General features: G+C 43.2%; 1 long non-coding RNA gene across 2 annotated transcripts in view; it reads right to left on the reverse strand.

Annotated features, from left to right (window-relative positions):
* The window catches only part of LOC134918108 (uncharacterized), a 141692-nt gene extending 128228 nt beyond the window's left edge, over positions 1-13464 (reverse strand). Inside the window, exon 1 of one of the 2 annotated variants that reach the window (XR_010177438.1) lies at positions 13074-13464. This is a non-coding gene — a long non-coding RNA (uncharacterized LOC134918108). The remainder of the gene's footprint in view (positions 1-13073) is intronic. The other variant, XR_010177439.1, reaches the window with a different exon arrangement.
* Positions 13465-17552: the final 4088 nt, after the last annotated feature.

The raw sequence follows: 17552 nt of genomic DNA on the forward strand, positions 1-17552 counted from the left end.
GACGAGCACTGACGACACAGAGGTAGCCACAGCCGTGGACTACCGTACTGCATCTGCTAATATAGAGATGATAATGATATAAAAAATATATGTATATCACTACTGCAGGTATATATAATATAATGACGGACCTGCTGGACACTGTCAGCAGACTCCTAAACTACTAGTATGAAGAAGATAGAAAAAAAAAAAACCCCACCACAGGTAGGTATACAATTATGGACGAGCACTGACGACACAGAGGTAGCTACAGCCGTGGACTACCGTACTGCGTCTGCTAGTATAAAGATGATAATGATATAAAAAATATATATATATCACTACTGCAGGTATATATAATATAATGACGGACCTGCTGGACACTGTCAGCAGACTCCTAAACTACTAGTATGAAGAAGATAGAAAAAAAAACCCCACCACAGGTAGGTATACAATTATGGACGAGCACTGACGACACAGAGGTAGCCACAGCCGTGGACTACCGTACTGCGTCTGCTAGTATAGAGATGATAATGATATAAAAAAATATATATATCACTACTGCAGGTATATATAATATAATGACGGACCTGCTGGACACTGTCAGCAGACTCCTAAACTACTAGTATGAAGAAGATAGAAAAAAAAACCCCACCACAGGTAGGTATACAATTATGACGAGCACTGACGACACAGAGGTAGCTACAGCCGTGGACTACCGTACTGCGTCTGCTAATATAGAGATGATAAAGATGATAGAGATGAACAAAAAAAATATAACACTACTGCAGGTAAATATTTATATAATATAATGAATGACGGACCTGCTGGACACTGTCAGCAGAATGCATTTATAGAATAAATAAAAAAAACACCACAGGAGTGTTTAACTTTTTCAGGCAGACAATATACTGGTGGTCACTGGTCAGTCACACTGGCAGCAAAAGTGTGCACTGTACTCCTGCTATAACTGCACCCCAGTCTCCCCCACAATTCAGCTGTGTGAGCAGTGAGCACTCAGCACAGTCAGATATACATAGATGATATTATCAATCATGCAGCACACTGAGGCTGAGCACAGATATGGTATGTGACTGTGTATCGTTTTTTTTCAGGCAGAGAACGGATTATATTAAATAATAAAGTGGTCAGTCACTAGTAACTAACTATCAGCAAAACTCTGCACTCTGAGTACTCCTAATGCTCCCCAAAAGTACTAAGTAATCAACTCAAGTGTCTCTATCTATTCTAACGGAGAGGACGCCAGCCACGTCCTCTCCCTATCAATCTCAATGCACGTGTGAAAATGGCGGCGACGCGCGGCTCCTTATATAGAATCCGAGTCTCGCAATAGAATACGAGCCTCGCGAGAATCCGACAGCGGGATGATGACGTTCGGGCGCGCTCGGGTTAGCCGAGCAAGGCGGGAAGATCCGAGTCTGCCTCGGACCCGTGTAAAAAGGCTGAAGTTCGGGGGGGTTCGGATTCCGAGGAACCGAACCCGCTCATCTCTAGTACAAATGTGAAACTGAAAATCTATATTGGACAGCCTCCTGGAGAAAAATACTGATTGAAAAATGACTGATAAGTGCTGATCGGGTATCTGTCCAGAAAAATGTCCAAATGCCTGCGTGCCTCAGTTGTAAATGAGTTGGGAGTTAATATGAATCTAAATTGTGGGGAAATCAGATGTCTACATCAGTGCCATAGTTATTGCTGCACAAGGTCTGTTGTCTGGGTATACAATATACCGGTCCCTGCCCAGGTCCCTGGGTCAGTCTGGGGTTAACAGGATCTGAAGCTGCTCCTCCTGTCCATGGTCCACGCTGGAAAACGCGTTTCACCCGTCCTGCGGGCTTGTTCACTTCCAATGCTGCTGGTTCAAATGAAAAACTCGGGATTTAAATACCCGTTTAATTGGTCCCCAGCCAATGGCTGTAGTGCACTTAATTCCCTGGTTAATACTCAAGCCTCCGCTGTGCTCAGCGGAAATGAGGTAATGTGTCAGGTTGCTAGGCAACCTTAGCTGAGTGCCTTGCTACGGGAGAACTACGAGGGGAAATAACTGCTGGCCAATCGGTTATGATGTATCAGCCAAACACAGACCAACTAATCACGGCACCTTGTTACCTAGCAACGTGACGCTGAGCTCTACCTAGATCCGACAGCCGGACATCACGCCCCCAGGACGCCCATTTGCCTAGTAACGGGACGCCATAACCCCAAGTCCATACTCGACACTCGGATATGACGTAGCGTTGTTACCTAGCAACATGACGCCGAGCTCTACAAAGAACCGACAGCCGGATATCACGCCCCCAGGACGCCCAGTTGCCTAGTAACGGGACATCATAACTTTAAGTCCATACTCGACACTCGGATATGACCTAGCGCCATCACAGACAGCAGGGGCCACGATACCCGTAGTATTAATAGGTATCTCATCAGTATGTTCTTGCGCCGCAAGGATACAACGTAGACTCCGACTGTATTAGCCAGCTAGATAAGTATGAGAGGGCCAGCAGTTATTTCCCCTCGTAGTTCTCCCGTAGCAAGGCACTCAGCTAAGGTTGCCTAGCAACCTGACACATTACCTCATTTCCGCTGAGCACAGCGGAGGCTTGAGTATTAACCAGGGAATTAAGTGCACTACAGCCATTGGCTGAGGACCAATTAAACGGGTATTTAAATCCCGAGTTTTTCATTTGAACCAGCAGCATTGGAAGTGAACAAGCCCGCAGGATGGGTGAAACGCATTTTCCAGCGTGGACCATGGACATGAGGAGCAGCTTCAGATCCTGTTAACCCCAGACTGACCCAGGGACCTGGGCAGGGACCGGTATATTGTTTACCCAGACAACAGACCTTGTGCAGCAATAACTATGGCACTGATGTAGACATCTGATTTCCCCACAATTTAGATTCATATTAACTCCCAACTCATTTACAACTGAGGCACGCAGGCATTTGGACATTTTTCTGGACAGATACCCGATCAGCACTTATCAGTCATTTTTCAATCAGTATTTTTCTCCAGGAGGCTGTCCAATATAGATTTTCAGTTTCACATTTGTACCCATTTGATTCCATTGAGGGTGACCCAGGGATCTGGGCAGAGACTGTTATTTTCAGGATTTATTTACCATTTATTTTCCTTCAGCCACCAGTGTCTATGGATACTGAATTTGCCTGGTTCTAATAACCTTTTTCCAGACAATCCTGTTCTGATATGCAACGTGTATTTATGTGTGAGAAATTGGGTTAATAGCATTTATCAGGGCCTGTGTGCCCCCTCTTTGCTTTGTTGTGCCTGGAAAGAGGGTGATGGCCTAACATATTTTATATTGCTAATCATTTTGTCTTATGCATTACAACCTCAATCGGCACAGTGCCGGCATAATATCATGTGCTGACATCTGGTACGCCTTTATTTCACCTATTTTTTTCTGTCTTCCCTTTTTCCCTCTTTCTTCTTTTTTCTCCCTTCCCCTTCTTTCTTTCTTCTCCTCTTCCACTTTCCATATATCCATATCCGCGGACTCTCATTTATGATCCACGGGGTCAATCCTGTGCCTAACATAGACAGTAGATCCGCAAAAACTTTTGTTCTGAGCTGAATTCTCCCCAAGGTGTACTCTCATTGGTGAGTTGGCCAGATTGGGCCAAAGAAATTACTACCATACCCCACCGACAGAGCCCGATCTCGTCCGATCTTGGAAGCAAAACGATGGTGGGCTGGGTCAGTATCTGTGAGGGGGACCCTCAGAGAATACCCGGTGTTGTAATTCATGACCTGTCTTGACTTTACACCAACAGCAGGATCACCACTCTTTCCTTCTCTTTTCTTTTCTCCTTTTTATCACTTCCTCATCATCTCTTTATATGTCTACACTGAATATTTCTCTCAAGGTCCATCTTTCCCTGAGACTTTAAAATTGATAAGTCTTGATACCATCAATTAGGATCCATACTCCTTATAATAGTCCAGTCCATTGACCCTTGCAGGTCTCATTAACACAAGCTGAGCTTGTGCTTTTTGGATGGGATCAGGGTGCAGAGCTATAGTGTCTGCATCCCCCGATAAGTCTATCAGTATAGACTAACCAGAACATTTCCAAAATTTTCCTATCAATTACTCAATTGATTGATTATTTTTAGCACTCACCCTAGCCCTTCTACTCTGATCAGCCACACCATTTATTATGTGGCACTTTTCAGAGATGTTGGTGGGTGGAGTCATATGTATACATATGGATACCAGTATATTTTACTGATTAAGTGTGGTTAAATGTGGATATTTTCTTAAATTAATTAGCTAATAAAAGTTATGTTTTAATATCTTCATAATACAAATCAACATAAGAGTGCACCCACACAAGAGTCTTCTGCAAACCAATTTTCCTTCTAGCTTTAGACATGGCAGACAGTCTACAAATTACATTATATAACTGTATATCATTTTTCCTAAATATAATTTATCTGTCATCGGTTTCTTGTATCAAAATGCTTTGCAAAACATTTAGAGAACTGAGGATGTACAGTAATTACAATTTCAAATATCTAAGATCTGAGATGCGGGAACTATTACCTATATCAGTGGTTCTCAAACTGTATGCACGGGACCCTTGCAGGTGTGCCTCAGGTTGGTGGTCCAGGACCAATTCTAATTATTTATGGTTAATGTAATAGGCAAAGCCAGTGCTGGTGTCTGCCAGTCATAAAATATATGGACAAACAGAAGCAAATCTTATCCCTCACCACACAGTTGAACTTAAAGATGACATGTAAACACAATTTACTTAATTTAATATTTCTTCTAAATTTCTCAATAAAGAACTTTTGGCCTAGGGGTGGCGTGAAAAAAAATCTGATTCTCTAGCGTGCCATGATTCAAAAAAGTTTGAGAACCACTGACCTATATATTTATGAATGTTGTTTATTATTATTGCGACACTCGGGGTAAGTATCACGTGGAACGTTACAATTTACAGGTAAATATTATGGAGCAAGTGTCTCTGGCAATTCACAGTATAGTTCAATTTACAGTTAGAAGAGACATTAAAAAGAAAGAGAGACTGTATAGGACAGAGTGAATATAAGAAGCACCCTGTTTGTTATGTAGCTAAGCTAGTTAGAGCTGGTTTTTTGTGTTGGTAATTTTTAATAGGTGTTTGAGTTATGTCAATTAAACATTATCCAATAGGGAGTAGTTAGGTAGGCGGGTTCAATGTTTGTTAGGTAGCCAAGCTAGTTAGATCTGGTTTTTGTGTTGATATTTTCTAATAGGTTGTTAATAGATGTCAATCAAGCATTATCCAATAGGGAGTAGTTAGGTAGGCGGGGTAGATTAGTTTATTTAAGTGCTGGCAGAGGATTCATATTCCTCTTGCCATTTTGTGATCCCTGGGGGCTGGTAAAGTATTTAGTATCACTCCATAGGTGTTTCATATATTGCTAATTGGCTTAAGATAAATTCACTCCTTTATAATATTATTAACAATTAAGTAGTAAAGCATATTAAATCTGGTGGCTTGTATAGTTGAGGTTAATTCTATAAAGAGAAATAATTGTGAGGTAATTTTAAGGGTTAGGTTTAGGTAGGGTTTCTTGCTGCCACTTAAGTGCTTTAGGTATCAACAATGCCTCGCCCCCGCCGCAGTGCGCCCCCTCCCCGCCGCTTGGTTGAGGTATCCAGACCTCTTTCTACAGCAGCTGCCTCTCCGGCCGTGAGGGGAGCGCGGCGTTTCTCTGTGAGGGGAGCCGGTCACGCGGCTGCCAGCGCTCGCGCGGCTTCCGGCACTCGCACGGCTCCATCGGAGGTAGCGGTGACGAGTCACCCGCCTCCCTCTCCGTCTCCCTCAGTGCTGCGGGCCTGGCTGTCGGGAGCGACAGCCAGGCCTGCGAGCACACCCCGCCGGCCATCCCCAGCATTAAGCAGCGGGTCCGGTGCCTCGGCACCCGCTGCTCCAAGCCCCGCCCCCGTTGCCATGGCGACGGACCCGTCGGCCGTTAGCCCCTCTCCCACAGCTTTAGGAGCTGGGGAGGGGAGAGCAGGGGCAGGGATAGGCGTGCAGACATTAGTAACCCAAGGGAGAGGCAATATATTAGCCTCTCCCATTTTGGGTGAAAGTGATAATAATATAAATGTGGTAGGGGCAGCAGAGAATATGAGGAGTTCCCCAGGGCCTGCAGTAGCAGGTTTGGGTACGACAAGGGGATTGTTTGCAATCCCCCCCCCCCCTTTTTCCCATCAATTTAATGTGCAGACAAGGGGGAATTTTCAACCCCAGCAAGGGTCCTGGTCCCCGTATTTTAGTCAAGGGGCACAAGAAAATGTTGCGCAGCTGCCTTTAACAGGACAGCAGCATTTCTTTAACCCTCAATATACCCAGCAGTTAGGTAATTTATATCAACCGTTTGCTTTCCCACAGTTTATGCATATTCCGAGCCCCCAGCAGGCGGGCCATCAATATGGGCATTGGTTTCAGCCTGCTCCAAATCAATTTATGGGTGTTCATCAGATAGGGATGCCGCCTCTGCCACAAGTTCCTCCACCAGCTAGACCCCCATCACCAGGGCAGTCAGAGAGTCAGACAAACGTGCGCTCTCAAGCACGTGCATCGTCGGTTGCAGCCGATGGGGCAGACGGGGCGGGGCAGGCAGGAAGTAACGCTGTTTTATTGAGTCAGCAGGTGTCAGCGTCTCACGCAGCTTCGTTAGATCCGTCAGCGGATGTTGGGATTTCGCAGGATCAACAAGCATCGAGTCAAGTTGCGGCGGGCGCGTCGCACAACGTGGGACAGGAGACCGCAGAAGACCCAGGCGAAGGTCCTTCTGCATCAGGAGCTGGTAAGATAATTACAGAAATTCAGCTTAGCGCAAAATCTTCGCATTCTGACGAATCTTCGGATACGTCTAGCTCGCTGGAGAATCCGCGTAAATTTATGCGGACATTCGTTCAGCATCTTAGGGGAAAGCGTAAGGTTTCAAAGGGAGGGCGCAGTTTAGCGGGCAGTTCGGCTCCAGATGCGTCAGGCGATAGTGTGCATTGTGCAAATACGGCAATATTGAGGGGAGTAAGGTCTAAGGTGAGGGAGCGTATAAAGAAAGGGCGTTTCGTAGATATGTTCGCGATTACACATGAAGCTAAAAAGGCTCTAGATACAGCAAAGGCCGGGGGGCCAGTGGTGGAAGAGGCAAGGAGGAGTTATCCCAATTGGCTTTCGGGGATGTACATTTTTGCGGCTTGTTATATAGAATCTCGTCCATCGGAGTTTCTTAACGTGATTAAATATCTACATCTTATTCATAATATGTTTCTGACGGCTAGACATAATGTTTGGCGTCAGTACGATGAACTATTCAGGAAGAAGCAAGACGGTCAGAAATTGCTAAGTTTAGGTTTCAAAGATGTAGAGGTTTGGTTGGAGGTAACTCATAGTAATAGGTCTTTTACGGAGTCGATGGGTCGTAAACAGCCCTTTCAGTTTAGACCAGGCTTTAACACAGGAGGAAGAGGAAAATGTTACGCGTTCAATAACGCGCAATGCAGTAGGGGAACAACATGTAGATATAGACATATCTGCATGCTGTGCGGCGGAGGTCACGCAGCAAAGGATTGCAGCAGGTCCGCAACTCAATCAGGGGGTAGAGGGGAGCAGAGGGCCGCTAATAGGTAAAGCCGAGTCCCCGGTAGATGTAGTAGTTTTAGAGCGTTGGTTGGACCGCTATCCTCTCAGGGAGGAGGCGGCATTTTTATTGCAAGGTTTTAAGTTCGGTTTTAAATTGCCAATAGTTAGGCCAGTATTAGTTTTAGCCAGGAGGAATTTTAAATCAGCTAGAGATTATCCAGAAATAGTAAGAGCCAAAATTGCTGCTGAAGTTAGTTTGGGGCGTATGTGTGGACCTTTTAAAAGTCCGCCTTTAGCTGAATTTTGTGTTTCACCATTGGGAGTAGTTCCAAAAAAGGAGCCGGGTAAATTTCGGATAATTCAGCACCTTTCCTATCCGGAAGGGGGCTCAATAAACGAGGCTCTGGACCCTTCTTTGTGTAGCGTTAAGTATCAGTCTTTTGAGGAAGCCGTTGATATGGTTCAAGGTTTTGGTGAAGGAGCTATGTTAGCAAAAGTGGATATAGAGTCGGCTTTTAGATTGTTGCCGCTGCATCCGGATTCATTTAAATACATGGGTTTCAAGCTTGAGGGCCAATTTTATGTGGACAGGTGTTTGCCGATGGGCTGTTCAATTTCGTGTTCTTATTTTGAATGTTTTAGTTCATTTTTGCAGTGGTGTGTGAAGGCTGGCACAGGTCAGACAGGAGTCGCTCATTATTTGGATGATTTCTTGTTAGCAGGCCCTGCGGGTAGCTCGGCATGTCATGAATTGCTGTTTTCGGTTCAAGCTCTTTTTTCAGTGATGGGTGTACCCGTAGCTAAGGAAAAAACGGAGGGGCCTGTGACCCGGTTATCTTATCTGGGTATAGAGATTGATACTGAAGCAGGCCTTTGTAGGTTGCCAGCGGAAAAAGTAAATGGTTTAAGGAGTTTATTGGAGAATTTTATTTCTGCAAAAAAGATGACTCTGAAGCAGGTACAATCACTTCTGGGGTTATTAAATTTTTCATGTAGGGTCATTCCGATGGGAAGGATTTTTAGTCGTAGGCTAGAAAGAGCCACTGCAGGGGTAAAGAAATCGCACCATTTTATTCGCATTTCATCGGAATTGAAAGAAGATTGTAAGGTTTGGTTAGAATTTTTGAGAGAATTTAATGGGGTTTGTATTTGGTTGCAGGAAGAAGTAAGCAATAGAGATTTGCAATTTTTCACAGATGCATCAGGGTCCCTAGGTTTCGGTGCATATTTTGAAGGTGAATGGTGTGCGGAAGCTTGGCCTGAGGAATGGTGTAGGAAAGGGCTTACTAATAACATGCTTTTACTTGAGCTTTTTCCAATCATTGTCGCGGTAGAGATATGGGGCTGTAAGCTAGGTAATCAAAAGGTTGTGTTTTGGTGCGACAATCTAGGGGTAGTTCAAGCAATCAACAACCAAAAGTCTTCATGTTCTCATGCGTTGAAATTGTTAAGGCATTTAACTCTTAGATGTATGCAGAAGAATATAGAGTTAAGTGCTAGGCATGTGCCTGGGGTGAGGAACGAGATAGCGGATGCTTTGTCCCGTTTTCAATGGGACAGATTTAGAGCATTAGCTCCAGCGGCTAGATTAGAGGGTTTGTCATGTCCTAAATTTGTATGGCAGATCATCAATCCGGCATGAAAGCGTTAGCATTGAAGGCATTGGCACCTGGGACGTTGAGATCGTATTCTGCAGCATGGAATGAGTGGCAGGCGTACATGAATTTGGAAGGCGGTGGTAAGAGTGTGCAGGATGTTATGTTAGCGTTTGTATGGTTAGGGCATGAAAAGGGTCGTTCTAAAGCGGCTATGTTGGGTGCTTTAGCTGGAATCTCGTATTTTTCACGTTTAGAAGGGTTGATCGACCCAACTAAATCTTTTATGTTATCAAAGGCAATGAAGGGGTGGTCTAAAGAGCAGGCAAATATAAGAGATGAGCGTAGGCCAATTGACATCGAGCTTTTGAGAGATCTAATTATGGCCGTTTCGGGTATTGCGATAGGAGAGTTCGAGGTTAACCTTTTTAGTTTGGCATTTGCAGTGGCCTTTTTTGGTGCATTAAGGGTAGGTGAACTAGTTGCAAAAAACAAGGGTTCAGTTGATACCGGTATATTGTTGAGTAATGTAGTAGTTAGGAGTGATAAGCTTCTTATTAAGATACACCGGTCCAAAACAGATCAGTTGGGAAGGGGTTAATGGATTTCTGTTCCTATGCATTTGGAGCCGAGCATCTGCCCAGTAAGATTAGCTGAGGCCTTCGGGCGAATTCGTCCGAAAGGGGGGGATCAGTGGTTGGTACATAGGGATCGGAGTCCTTTATCTAAATTTCAATTCACGAGTATTTTTAATAAATGTTTAATAGCATTGGGCCTTCCATTAGAGCATTACGGGACGCATTCTTTCAGGATAGGAGCAGCGACTTGTGCAGCAGCGGCAGGCTCTTCCAAGGAAGAGATTAAAAGGTTGGGACGGTGGAACTCAGATGCTTACAAGCGTTATGTTAGAGGGGATAAGTTGCATTAATAGAGGCATCCTGCGAGTTTGTTATTTAGGAAACCCAGGGCCATAAGCTACCCGCCGTTAAAGGGGGATTGGAGTTCTTTTCACCTTTTCCCTCACAAGAATTTTTGAGGTTTGGTGTCGTTCACCTCCATCTGGGTCGCCAAAAAACTAAGTTTTATCCCTCCCTGTTTTTTAAAGGTTTGTTGAATCATAATTTAAATAAAATATTATTTCTTTTGCTGTTTTTCTGCAGGTTTTTTGACATTGTCAAGCCGGGTGTGGATTGTGGGTCATTCATATGTCTATTGGGCCAGTAGGCACAAGGCATCTAAGTCGTTCCCTTTTAAAGTGAGGTGGATAGGTATAAGGGGAATGAGATGGAGCAATTTATTGAGTGTGCTTTGGGATGGCGAGAAGAGTTGGGGTGCCCCTGATTGCTTGTTGATACACTTAGGAGGCAATGATTTAGGTACTTGTAAGGGTATAGAGTTAATTAACAGCATAAAGAAAGATTTTCAAATAATTGCAGAGCATTGGCCGGCGGTTAAGCTGGTGTGGTCAGAAGTGGTACCGCGTAGATTTTGGAGGGGCACCCAAGGGGGAGAGGCCTTAGATAAGGTAAGAAGGAAGCTCAATGCCGCAACCTCCAGATTTGTTATTAGTTTAAAAGGGAAAGTGGTTAAGCATCCAGATTTGCGTTACGAGAGGATAGAATTGTACAGATTAGATGGAGTGCATTTATCTGAAGATGGTTTGGAGTTGTTTGTCACAGCATTGTTGAAAGGTTTAAACGAATTGTGAGGGTAGGCTGTTGGTGGCGGTTTCGAAGTCTGGAGTCTTCGAATGTGGCGGAAAGCAGTGCTATTCGGCGGCTCAATTTAGCGCAGCAGAGCTTGGCTAGCATTTCCCCTTTGAGAAAGGCGAGTCGGTCACTACCTCAGGGGAGGACCAGGTCACCATCTTAAGGAGGGACCAGCACTGTGCTAATTAAGGGGAGATGGTTCTACCCAGGACGGACTGCGCAAGGGGCGGAAACTCCGCCCCATTTATTTAAAGATTCAAAAGTTTTAAGCCATGGCCGATTTGGCACTGCTTCTTTCGCCACCGGTGATTAACAATTCTAATTCCAATTTAATAAATTTGGCTGTGACCTCCAATTTTTCCAATCTATACAGTTGTACGTGTCATTATTTCTAGGTTATTGGTTCTAGTTTGCATAATAATAAAACATATGGGTGACTTAAAAAGAACGAGAGACTGTATAGGACAGAGTGAATATAAGCACCCTGTTTGTTATGTAGCTAAGCTAGTTAGAGCTGGTTTTTTGTGTTGGTAATTTTTAATAGGTGTTTGAGTTATGTCAATTAAACATTATCCAATAGGGAGTAGTTAGGTAGGCGGGTTCAATGTTTGTTAGGTAGCCAAGCTAGTTAGATCTGGTTTTTGTGTTGATATTTTCTAATAGGTTGTTAATAGATGTCAATCAAGCATTATCCAATAGGGAGTAGTTAGGTAGGCGGGGTAGATTAGTTTATTTAAGTGCTGGCAGAGGATTCATATTCCTCTTGCCATTTTGTGATCCCACCCACCCACCCAGCAAGTTTAAATTTGTGAATCGTGTTTTGATTTCAATGTACTTTGAAAGTTTTTTATCGTTGGAATAATAAGCTATAATTATTCCAGCAAGTGCGAGGCGCAGCGGGCGGAAAGCAGTGCTATTCGGCGGCTCAATTTAGCGCAGCAGAGCTTGGCTAGCATTTCCCCTTTGAGAAAGGCGAGTCGGTCACTACCTCAGGGGAGGACCAGGTCACCATCTTAAGGAGGGACCAGCACTGTGCTAATTAAGGGGAGATGGTTCTACCCAGGACGGACTGCGCAAGGGGCGGAAACTCCGCCCCATTTATTTAAAGATTCAAAAGTTTTAAGCCATGGCCGATTTGGCACTGCTTCTTTCGCCACCGGTGATTAACAATTCTAATTCCAATTTAATAAATTTGGCTGTGACCTCCAATTTTTCCAATCTATACAGTTGTACGTGTCATTATTTCTAGGTTATTGGTTCTAGTTTGCATAATAATAAAACATATGGGTGACTTAATTACACAGTTGCTCCTCAGTAGTTTTTTCTTTATTTAGCTGGAACGCTTCTGGGTAATCTTTTCTCTACTGTAAAGCTTAGAAGTAATTATCAATATTTACAATAACACTTTGTGCAATACACATTACCACAAAACATTACAGAATGTATTATCCACTGTCAACAATCTTAACTAACTAATAAAAGCAACAAAGGTAATAACATATACATTGCATTACTAGTGGGGCCCCATGTACTAGTTTACGTCCATTAAATAGTTCATGTTGGAGAACTGAGTTGTAATAGCTATAGCTCCTTATAGAGTGATCACAGTTTTGAACATTTACAGTCTTATATAAAATATGTAGGTCTTGCTGGACTAGACTGACTGAAATCCAAAGAGCAAAGGCCTAGTTTCCTTACATTGAAGTATATCACTGTCTTCAGCTCACCATCAGACAGCCTTGCTACCCTGTAACTGCCTCCGTATAACTTCTGCGACAAAAGTATCTGTCCTGAGGAGACAGTTTCCCTGTATAGCTGTGAACAGTGACGTCTATAAATTGCAGGTCTCTAGAGAGCCAAGTACTGTGTCACTATGCTCCCTGCAATGCTGATGCTCCTTTAAGTGTAGATTAACAACTGTAGTAGTCAATTAGTGGTGTCTTTTGATAATAGGAGCTGCTGATTGCCATTTATAAAGTACTTATGCAGCTTTATGTACCAAAACTATGCTTGCCTGTAGCATTCGAGCTACTGTAAGATACAATGTACTAAACTGTCTTTTGTCCCTGAGGAAGCTTGTGATGTGTGGCTAGTGCAGCAGTGTTACCAACCTGTGTTACAAGGGTTAGGTTGGCCTCAATTAACCATCATAAGCTGACCTCTGTCTGCAGCTGCAGCAAGACACTGACTCTGCTCCTCCCACCATCTGTTACTCCAAAGCAGGGCTACCTCCAGGGCTGTCTTCAAAAGGGAGGGCAGGCTGCATGGCCTAGTTTCCAGCCACACAGTCAGTAGAGCCCATCACTGTTCTGATCTGTCAGATGCCTGTCAGCGAGCACCACCGGAAGCAGTGGGTTCCCACAGGAGGCTGGTATTACCAATTGGCTTCTACAATGCTGATCTCCGGTCACTAGGAATAGAAGCTGGCTCTTCATAAGCTGTACATCACTCCTGTCACAGACCAGCAGCTGCCTCTGCTCTAAGTTGTTGCTCTGTTTCCTTCTAAGATGGCTGCTGCCCAACTGCCAACTGTCTCTGAAGACGGCTGAAACTGCCACAGCACAAGCAGTCTCTCTCTCTCTCTCTCTTAGATCAATATGCTAGTTTCTTACTGGTTAGTGTCCCTGTGTCAGACACAGCACTCAGGGCACGGGTAACCCTATCCCTGCTGTAACTTTAATAGTGTCCAGTCAGGGATGCATTCAGCAGGGGAAGGGGCACAAAAGTCACACTATAGTTCGTGGCAGCACTGATGGGGTGCCACATTATTATTATTATTATTATTATTATTATTATTATTATTAGCCTTTATTTATATGGCACCACAAGGGTTCCGCAGCGCCCAATTACAGAGTAAATATGCACATAATCAAAATAGGAATACAGTGACTTACAGTTGAAGACAATACAAGGGTCACTAAGCATAACTACATCAGTAGACGATACTGAGATAAGTATCAAGGTGGCTGGAAACTGCAGGATTTGGGCAGTTGAGGATTATTAAAGTAAGAAAAGGATAAGCACATGAGGGAAGAGGGCCCTACTCGTGAGAGCTTACATTCTAAAGGGGAGGTAAAGGGGAGGGGCAGACATACAGGGGTGACACAAATGGGGTAGACCAGGTGTGGGACAGAGGATTAGGATGAGATATGGCTGGGTTTGGTAAAGAAGTGGGTCTTAAGAGCCCGTTTGAAGTTCTGTAGAGAGGTGGAGAGTCTGAGGGGGAGAGGTAGAGAATTCTAGAGTAAGGGAGCAGCACGTGAAAAATCTTGGAGATAGTAATCAGAAGACAGGAGAGATGGCGTGCATTAGCAGAGCGAAGAGGACGGGTGGGGGAGTAAAGGGAGATAAGGTCAGAGATATAAATGAGAGAGAAGTGGGTGAGGGCTTTGTAAGTGAGTGTGAGAAGTTTGAATTGGATTCTGAAAGGGAAGGGAAGCCAGTGAAGGGCTTGTAGGAGAGGGGAGGTGGACGTAGTGCATTTGGTGAGGAAGATTAGTCAGGGTGCAGCATTGAGGATAGATTGGAGTGGAGAGAGGTCATTGTCAGGGAAGCCAGTTAGGAGGAGATTATAGTAATCCAGTCTGGAAATAATCAGTGAATAAATAATGGTCTTGGTGGCATCCTGGGTGAGAAAGGGTCTGATCCCGGAAATATTTTTGAGATGAAAATGACATGTTTGTGAGAGGTGCTGAAAGTATGGTTTGAAGGAGAGGGAGGAGTCAAGGATTACGCCAAGACAGCGTACTTGGGAGCTAGAGGAGATAGTCATGCCATCAATGGATAATGAGATTGTGGGAGGTGAGGTTGTGCGGGAGGGTGGGAAGATGATAAACTCAGTCTTGGACGTGTTGCATTTAAGAAAGCACTGAGACATCCAGGAAGAGATATCAGAGAGACAGTTGGAGGTACGGGTGACACGAGCCGGGGAGAGATCAGGGGAGGAGAGGTAGATTTGAGTGTCATCAGCATAGAGGTGATATTGGAAGTTAAGAGAACTAATGAGTTCACCTAAAGAGGATGTATAGAGAGAGAAAAGGAGAGGACCAAGAACAGAGCCTTGGGGGACACCAACAGTTAGTGGAAGTGGGGGGAGGCAGTGTCATGAGAGGAGTCAGAGTAGGAACGATCAGAGAGGTAGGAGGACAGCCAGGAGAGGGCAGTATCATGCAGACCAAGAGAGTGAAGGATTTGCAGAAGGAGAGGGTGGTCCACAGTGTCAAAAGCAGCAGAGAGGTCAAGAAGAATAAGCAGGGAGTAGTGGACCTTAGATTTGGCTATATGGAGGTCATTGCAGACTTTTGTGAGGGCAGTTTCAGTGGAGTGGAGAGAACAGAAACCAGAATGGAATGGGTCATGATTACTTTATGATTAGTGGTCCTTGTATTTTATGTTTAATTGTCTATGTCATTCTGACCTGTTCAGTCTTAAAATGATAAGTATTTGTAATGAATTTAGTTTAAAAATTACTTATAATTTAATATGCTAAGCATTTAGTCAGACTTGATTTATATGCCACTACAGTATGTGGGCAGCAAGTAATCAGTAATATGCTCCTAATCACTTTTTTTCTTCAAGTTATCCTGTTTTTTTTTATAGCAAGAGGTATTCAATTATTTCAGGCTTTAGGCGCTAACCCCTCCGTAGGTTTCCACTCTCCTCAAATCATGTGTGTGCTAGACTGCAGCTGCTCCATGAACTCGTGCTCCCACCCTTCATTCTAATGAAATTTCCCACAGACATTGCCAACATATCGAGCATGTGGCTGATCACATCCTGCAGATCATTCACATGGTGAGCCAGACTGAAATGACCATTCCTCCCTGGGGCCCCTGGGACATCTGCCCCCTGTGCTCATCCTTAATCTGGCTCTAGTCTGCCACCATCCTCTTAGATGTTTCTACAAATTTCAGTAGTTCTGACAAAGAGGGATATTCAGGTTTGTTAGCAAACCAAAAAAGCACACTAATGGGCAAAACCATGGGGCACTGCAGGTGGGACAGATGTAACATGTGCAGAAAGATTTAGATGGTGGTGGTTATATTGTTTCAGTCCATGGTAAACACTGGCTGCTTTATTTTTTCCATTGCAATTTGGAGTGGAGAAGTGTGCATGTGGAGAAGTTGCCCATGGCAACCAATCAGCTGCTGTGTACAGTTGTATAGTATGCAAATTATAAATGTTACTTCAAAGCTGATTGGTTGCCATTGGCAACTTCTCCACTGGCTTACTTCTCCACTCCTTTACTGCTTCATGAATAGACCCTTTAACCTCTCTGCACATGTTACAGCTGCCCCACCTGTAGTGCAGCATTATGTTGCCCATTCGTGTGCTTTTTTTTCGGTTTGCTAGCGAATCTGAATAAGGTCCAATGAGTAGTTTTGTGAATTGCAAACCCAACTCCTAAAAAGAAATCATCCAAGAGAAGCCAATCAAAATGCAGTGATTCATCTTATGATCTGAGATTTCCGGTGTCATCATTTTCCACGTTATTTGGATCATTAGTAAAATTTGATCAAATTAGGCATAAATCCAAATATTTGTATTAATAATCATATGCAAAATACATTTGGTATATTCAACACAACATACTGAAATATAAATTTGACATCAACATGTAAATATATACATCTGATTATCATTTTATCTCTTGAGAAACAGCCCTGCATTTTTCAATCCACAAAAAAGAATAGAAATAATAAATCACAGCCAAATCTTTCCCATTTAGGATCCATTAATGAAAAAAAATTGGACATGTTTATAGTATAAAACATACTAATATTTGAGTTTCTGCTGACATCCAAATCTTTAAGTGACTAGAAAAGAATGCATTGTTCCAAATCCAATCTGTCCTAACATAATATAACAAAGGCATTGAACTTTTTGGAAGGAAATGTACTAAAATTTTCCCATAAATGTGATTGTGGTTTTGTATCTTGTGTCCTTTTCATTTTCCTTCAGATATAGCATGCTGAGACCACATGCTCTAAAGCTCTTACAGTTTTACAAGGCAACACAATATGCAAACAAAGAGAGTTTTGTACTTTGTTTCTAAAAGTGTGTATTTCTACTCTATACAAACAAATACTAGTGTAAGTGCCTCGTCTCCAAAGCTAATAGAAGCAATTCAGGAATAAATCACCTCATCCCTTCCGGCAGTTTATTCTCCTGTCGCCACAACGCTCTCTAACAGTTAATTCGCTTGCTGTTAAAGGAAGTGGTATTTTTCCATTTTTTTATTACATATAGTGGCTTCAAAAGCCCAAAAAGGACATTCTCCCCCGAAGGAAATGGGATCCTGGGCATCGGACCTCTTTGTTTTACCATCTTGTGGTCCAATGTAAAAAATTGAGAGGCACAATACTGTTAGCAATAAATATATTGAAATAAATGTTAAACTGCAAGCTTTATCAACATCATACCATACCTAAAAAGTGTTTGAGTGTCCCAAAACATTAAGTCTATAAGTCCATCATAATAAATACAGACTTATAGTAAATAAAACAGCATGATATCTCATTGTAATAATACAACATGTATATAACATATTTCACAAAATGTAAGGATAAATATTACATTTCTGACTCAAAAATACTTGCAATTTAGAGTCTACTTCAGTATATATGTCACCAACTAAA

This window comes from Pseudophryne corroboree, chromosome 1 (assembly GCF_028390025.1).
Source record: "Pseudophryne corroboree isolate aPseCor3 chromosome 1, aPseCor3.hap2, whole genome shotgun sequence".
NCBI classification, from domain to species: Eukaryota; Metazoa; Chordata; class Amphibia; order Anura; family Myobatrachidae; genus Pseudophryne; species Pseudophryne corroboree.